Raw genomic sequence first — 6,910 nt, 5'->3', positions numbered from 1 at the left:
CCCCATTTCATCAGCCAAAACCTCCATGTTGCCCCGCTGACCATCATCAGGGATGAGATGTCCATCCTCTTACCCGGGGGAGAGCAGGAGCCCCGGCCACTGCAGCTGGATCGTGCAGTCCCATTTTCTCTTAAGAGCAATCAGCCCGATTGAAGCTAGAGACGAATTAGCACCTTAGCGATAAGGGACGACGCAGAAGCGAGGAAAGACAAACTTCGAGGGTGCGTCCTCAGCGGTGGGTTTGCTTTTCCCAGGCAGGGCGCTCTGCCTGCAGCTCAGTCTGGCGGAACGGGAGCTGCACCTGTCCCTTCCCAGGGCCCAGCAGCTGAGCTGAAGGAGGAAGCCCGGGCGGACACTCCACACCACGGCCTCCAAGGAGTGTTCCTGACCTGGGGGAGGCGGGTGGGCTCCCCCTCAACCAGGATGCAGATGACCCCCTCGGGGCACCTGCACGACGCGCCCTCGGGGGCAGGGCTGCTCTTCCCCTGCCTTCCTCTCTGGCAGGCCTCCGGGGTGGCTTTGGCAGAGGCTGACCTGGGAGTCAGGCTCCCTGTGCTCTCTCTGCCCCAGCTGTAGGAGGGGCACCTGGTTGCCTGCGTGCTGTGTCCTTGAGGACCATCTGTAACCAGTACCAGCCCCACCCTGTCCTCCGGACAGGACACATGGGCCAGGTTGTCGAGTCCGGAGGGGCTTTCTCAGGGACAGCCATTGTGAGGGCTGGGGTCCCTCACGGCCTGCAGCAGGGGACCTTTTCCCTGAGGCCACGTGTACTCGCTGCAGTCCAGCTGCTGGGCCTGAGCGCCTGACCCCGTGAGCACACAGCTGGCACTGTGGCATCCGGCTGGAAATTTCAAAGTAAAATCAAGACAGGTGGGTTCAGGGAAGTCGGCTTGAGTGCTTCACACGGAGACCCCGCACCGCCTCCCGTGGGAAGGAGGCCCCGCACCGCCTCCCGTGGGGAGGAGGCCCCGCACCGCCTCCCGTGCGCTGCGCTGGTTTCTTGAATGAGCGTCCCTCATTCGTCTGAAACACAGATCTGCCCATGAACTTCTGACCATGATCTGAGAACGGAGAGAAACCAGCCCCGAAACCACAGGCCAAGAAGCCTGGAAGCCAGAGAGTGAGTCCAGGAAATCACGGCCGGCGTGCGCTGAGGTCACTCAGGCCGACCACGGTGAAGGTCAGCGATGTCCATCGTAAATCAGCTTGCCCAGGACAGGCCCAGCGACACCAGCAGTCCTGGCACGTGTATCCACGACCTTCTCCTTTATTCCGAAGGGGCTCAGATGGGTCGGTAAATTACAGGGTCGCCCTTGTCATGTTGGATTATGAACAAAATCTCAAGGGCTGACTCCCTTCAAGAAACCCACTGTGCAAAAACCCATCTTCCTAGGAAGAGAATATTCATTTTCCAAAAGACTTCTCTTTTGGCCAGGAAAGAACACCCTTTGTTTGCCAGAAAATCCTGCCAGCTGCCTGCCTGAGTGCAGGACCGCTAGATTCCATTTTGTAAACTCGAGACCGCAGCTTAGGCGCACGTGCAGTGCGTGAGTGCAGAAGGCCCAGGTGTCCGGAAGCTTCCAGAGACAGCGCGGGGCGGCTGACGCGAGGAGACACAGACACGGAGGACGCGGTGGCCTCGCCCGCGGGGCTCCTGGAGCGTGGCTGGCTGAGGAGCAGATGGTGCTGCTGAGCGTTTGTTTCCTGCCGGGGCGGGAGGAGGTGGGGTTGCCGCCGGCTGGGGCCTGTGACTGTGAGTGTGGCTCATGGAGCAGCTGATGTGGGGGGCGGGGGGCGAGGATTATCCCATGTGTGACGGCAGATCGGGGACAACGTGTCGAGAAACGTGGCCCGGGAGGTAAGGAAGGGTTGTGAGAAGATAGGCAGGAAGACACTCCCCGTGGTCCTGTTTCCCTTGGAAAGGGGATGGAGCCCTCTGGGCCATGACTCCCCCTGCATTAGGCAGTGGTGGGTCCTGGCCTGGCAGGGGCTTCTGCCGCCCTGGATTCGCACCTCTAACAGGTCACAGGGGCTGCCCCTGCCAAGACAAAGTGTGATCCTGAGCAGGCCTTCGGGGGGCCAGAAGAAGGAACGGCTGCGGTGATGAAGGCCGAATCCCAGCTCTCCCTCTGTCGTTCTCCTGGCCCAGGAAGGGGCTGCTGGGCAGGGCTGGGTTTAGAACCCTCCACGCGGCGGCCAGAAGCCTTCTCAACATCTTCAGCTGCTGTGGCGCACTCTGCCCTCCTCCCCAGCCCATCCTATTCTCGGCTACAGTTATTTATATGTAGTGTCATCTGAACGTGCACGGGCTGATCCCAGGACGTCACACACAAAGCGGCTGTGGTGAACCCGTGCGGCCAGGCTGGCCTGTGGCTCAGTGTCTGTTCCAGAAGCCTGGCCCGTGCAGTTCTCCTGAGCGGGGCCGCTGGAGCTCAGGAGGGCCAGGACCACAGCCCAAACCACTGTGACCAAAGACACTGCGCAGGGCCCGGTAACCAAACCGTCAGGAGGGAGCCGGGCTGCTGCGCTGCCTCCTAAAGCAGCCACCCGTAGGGAAACCGCTGAGCTCTCTCCGTGTGAGACAGAGGCGGCCGGGGAATCCCGCCAGCAGACACGGGTTGTCCACCCTGGGCCGCCTCTGTCCTTCACTCCCATTTAAGGGAAAACCATCTCTCTTCATCTTCCTGCCCTGGGCTTTGGAAGTGAGTGGCGAGAACAGAGCTCCTGCTATAAAATGCTCTGATCTTTCCTTCCACTGCCGTGGAATTTATCCAAAGGACAAAGATGGCACTGACCTCCGTGATGACTGCCCCCAGGGGCGGGGGAAACACAGGCTGGGGCCAGCGGCTGCTTGTGGGTGGGGCCGGTGGCAGCTCCTCCTGGGGGCCTCAGGCCTGTCATGGGTGCATTTCTGTGACGTGTGTGGGAGGCGGTCATTTTGACACCTGCCTGTGAAGTTTCAACGGAGATGGACTCTGGGCGGGGGTTTAAACCGAAGGGCGCCCCGCAGATCCAGATGTGAACTGTGGCTGTTGTTTGCAGTTGAAGCGGAGATGCAGAGGACTGAACAGGAGTGCCGGCAACGTTGCTCTGTGGCCTTGGCCCAGCCGAGGACCCCCACCACACAGGGACCTGGGAACCACTGCTCCGCGGTCGAACGCTGGGCCCGCCGTGCACTGCCCACACCTGGCTGCGCCTGGAGACTGAGAGCAGGGGGTGCCAGTGGCCCTGGCACACTGGAGCCGAGCAGCAGGAAGGGTGGGAGGGGAGGCGGGAGAGTGCGGTCACCCAGGGGTCCCCACGTGGGCTCGTACGTACAGGCCTGGTTCCATCTGCACGGCAACTGGGCAGGCAGAGCGACCCCTCCTTTATAGAGGAGAACACCGAGGCAGAGAGGCAAACGCGTGTGGCATCAGTGCCGCTGAGACGGAGCCAGGGCGGGGAAGCCTGTCCTCTCGAGGGGCGGCCCTGTCTCTGGCGCCCGGGTGCCTCCTGCCCATCTGCCCGAGGCTCCTGGGGACGTGGCCTTTAGGTTTCAGGAGGGCCCCGCTCCTCCTGTGGGAGCCAAGGACTTGCGTGTGCCCGAGCTCACACACACAGCTGGCGCGTGGGCAGGGAAGCGGCGCTCTAGGCTACCCCGAGCGTCGCTGCTTTTCCTTCTGCTCTGAGTAGGCACCCAAGGAACACACGCTTTTGCTCAGAGGCTGATTCCTGAGACCGGGATAAAACCTCGGGGAAAGGCTCTCACACAGTGGCTGCCCGAGCCCCTGCCGTGAGGGATCGATTACAGTGGCCCAGGGTGGTCTCTGCTCAGGACGGGTTGGGGTGAATGGACCCCCATCAGCAGCCAGTGGCGGGGAGGGTTGGGGGTGTGGGTTCAGATGGGCAGATGGGCTCAGATGACTCCTTTTCCGGGAGGCTTCGGCTCGGGATATGCGGGTGGCACACGGTGAAGGCAGAGGCTGCGCCGTGTGCCTCGGAGCTGGTGCCTGTTTCAGGTGAGAAATCCCAAAATTCCCTGCTGGGCTCCCGCCTGCTCCCTCTGGGAAGTCCTGTTTCCATTTCCCCCGACACGAGCCTCTCCGCACCCTCCGGAAGGCCGGGTCTCCTCACGCGGCTTCCCCGCCGCCCTCGGCGATGGCTCTCCTCTCTGGTCTGTGCCCAGCGTGACGGCCACCACCCGCTCAGGACCGGACGCTGTCATAAAAGTGCCAAGATCCATCTCCTGCTTTAAAATAACATGCTGTGGGGAGTTTCTCTGAATCTGCTCTGATTCTGGGGCTGCCTGATTTAAAAAGATTTTTAAAATAAAATAAAAAACCACCTGCAATGTAAAAGCTGAAATAAGCCTCTGCCGCCAAATTCAGGTCTTGAAAGCTAGCAAGTTTTGAGTTTCAGTACATGCCCCTCAAAACCGTTGCTTACAGTGTGTGTGTGTGTGTGAGTGTGTGTGTGGTATGTGTGTGGTGTGTGGTGTTTGTGTGTGGTGTTTGTGTGTGGTGTGTGTGTGTATGGTGTGTGTGGTGTGTGGTGTGTGTGGTGTGTGTATGCATGTGTGTGTGTGGTGTGTGGTTTGTGTGTGGTTTGTGTGTGGGGTGTGTGTGGTGTGTGTGTGGTTTGTGTGTGGTGTGTGTATGTGTGTGGTGTTGTGTGGTGTGTGTGGTGTGTGGTGTGTGTGTGGTGTGTGTATGTGTGTGGTGTGTGTGGTGTGTGGTTTGTGTGTGGTGTGTGTATGTGTGTGGTGTGTGTGTGCATGTGTGCGGTGTGTGTGGTGTGTGGTGTTTGTGTGTGGTGTGTGTGTGGTTTGTGTGTGGTGTGTGTGTGCGGTGTGTGTGGTTTGTGTGTGGTGTGTGTGTGGTTTGTGGGTGTGTATGTGTGGTGTGTGTGTGCATGTGTGTGGTGTGTGTGGTATGTGTGTGTGGTGTGTGTGGTTTGTGTGTGGTTGTGTGTGCATGTGTGTGTGGTGTGTGTGGTATATGTGTGTGGTGTGTGTGTGGTTTGTGTGTGTGTGGTTTGTGTGTGGTTGTCTGTGCATGTGTGCATATGTGTGTGGTGTGTGTGGTTTGTGTGTGTGTGGTTTGTGTGGTTGTGTGTGCATGTGTGCATGTGTGTGTGGTGTGTGTGTGTGGTTTGTATGTGGTGTGTGTATGTGTGTGGTGTGTGGTGTTTGTGTGTGGTGTGTGTGCATGTGTATGGTGTGTGTGTGGTGTGTTTACACAGTCAACCACCTGCCACCTCTGGCTGAGCCTAGGCCTGGTGTGGGCGTGGCCAGGGCTGCTGGCTCCAGTGTCTCCCAGCCCTGACTCCCAGGGGTTGGCCTGCTTCACATTTGCATATTCATGGCCTGAAATCGATTTTATTTCCTCAGGAAGAGTCTAACCCTTTTGCAAATGCCAGCTATAGAGGTTTATTTTTCTCCCTGAGAGAAGTAAGAGTGAAGGCTGAGGCCGAGACTGAAGGACGGAAGGACGGACTTAGAAGCCAGCGAGCCCGGAGCCTGAGACGCACTCCGAGGATCGGGGCCTCAGAGAAGCCGGGCAGGGCAGGGGTTGGTCTTGGCTTCGCCGACGGTGCCACGAGGTGGGGCACCATCTCCACTCGCAGGCTGGCCTGTCCTCTGCAGCCCGAGGTCCCCGTGGCGCCACCGTCCAGATGCTGAGATAATTCTGCCGGGGCACTGGCTGATCGGTGATGGGTGGTGGCTGTTCTGTGAGTTCTGCATTGATCTTGCTGGCTGAGTGTCCAGAGCGGAGGGGGCAGGTGCTGTCAGAGTCTCCACTCCCATCCTCTCCCCAGGACTCATCACCCACTGCCGCTGTAAGCTGCAAGGGGCTCACAGCTGTGAGTCTTCAGGAGGGGTCCCGCCTGACATGCAGCTCCCCTCCCGCCCACATCTTGGCTTCACCGTCTTCCCTGGCTGCCAGCCCCTTCCCCTGGTCTCAGTTGACTCAGGCCACTAAATTGAAATATCACACCCTGAGGCCTTCAAGAGCAGACCTGACTTTTCACCATCTGGAGGCCGGAAGTCCAGGGTCCAGGCCCCCCGCGCTGCTTTCCCCGGCCCTGCTGCCTGGTCTCGTGGCTGCCCCTCTGGGCACGCCGGCCCCTGGCGTCCTATGTTCTTGTAAGGATGCCAGTCATACTGGACCCGGGCCCACCCTCATGACCTCGTTTACCTTAATCAGCTCTTGAAAGACCTTGTCTCAAGAGCAGTCACATTCTGGGGTACTGGGGGTTAGCATGAGAATTTGAGGGATGCAGTTCACCCCATAAAACAGCAACTCTTCCTCCAATAAATCACTTTCACAAGCGCTCTCCCCTCAGACTTCGCTTCTGGGGGATTCCCCCCGGAGATGGATCCATCCAGGTTCCCGTTTCTCAAAGAAAGGAGGGGCGAGCCCTGGTGTGAAGGGAACAGCTCGCCTTGGGGACCGGCGGATAAGCTGCTGGCACTGCCAGGGGCAGGCTGGGCTGTAAGCCCGGAGGAGGGAGGTGAGGCCCGCGGCTGGACCTCATTTTTCTGAGTATTATAAAATCTGACTTTGTCCAGAAATGGCCCCATGTGTCCTTTTGTTAATTGAAGTGCCAGATTTTCTCCAAGTGATAATTGGAGTCGTTTAACAATGCAAATAACCTGCACCTTAATTTGGTGGGTAGACACTCTTGCTGATTCCTGGAGACTCAGAGGAGCAAAGTGATCACGAATTCCAAGAGTGGAAACAAATCCATCCTGCAGAGTTCACCCTGGCTTCTTCCTCGCCTGTCGGGGAGCTGCCCCGGGGACCTGGAACCTTCAGCCGCTACCGGTTACTGGGCTCAGCCAGTGTCCTTGGGAGCCAGGTCCCGCGGTGGCTCCCAGCCCCAAAGCCGACTCTGCCTGGGGTGGGACAACACACAGTTTAATTAACCT

General features: G+C 59.0%; 1 pseudogene; it reads right to left on the bottom strand.

Moving 5' to 3' along the window:
- Window positions 1-275: 275 nt before the first annotated feature.
- LOC105713294 (uncharacterized) lies at window positions 276-2,901 on the bottom strand (annotated as a pseudogene).
- Between the last annotated feature and the right edge of the window lie 4,009 nt (window positions 2,902-6,910).

The sequence above is a fragment of the Aotus nancymaae genome, unplaced genomic scaffold (assembly GCF_030222135.1).
Source record: "Aotus nancymaae isolate 86718 unplaced genomic scaffold, 86718_ANA_hifiasm-v0.15.2.pri h1tg000022l_1, whole genome shotgun sequence".
Taxonomy (NCBI): domain Eukaryota; kingdom Metazoa; phylum Chordata; class Mammalia; order Primates; family Aotidae; genus Aotus; species Aotus nancymaae.
Note: the sequence above shows the minus strand (reverse complement) of the source record. Positions and strands in the feature narration are given on the sequence as shown.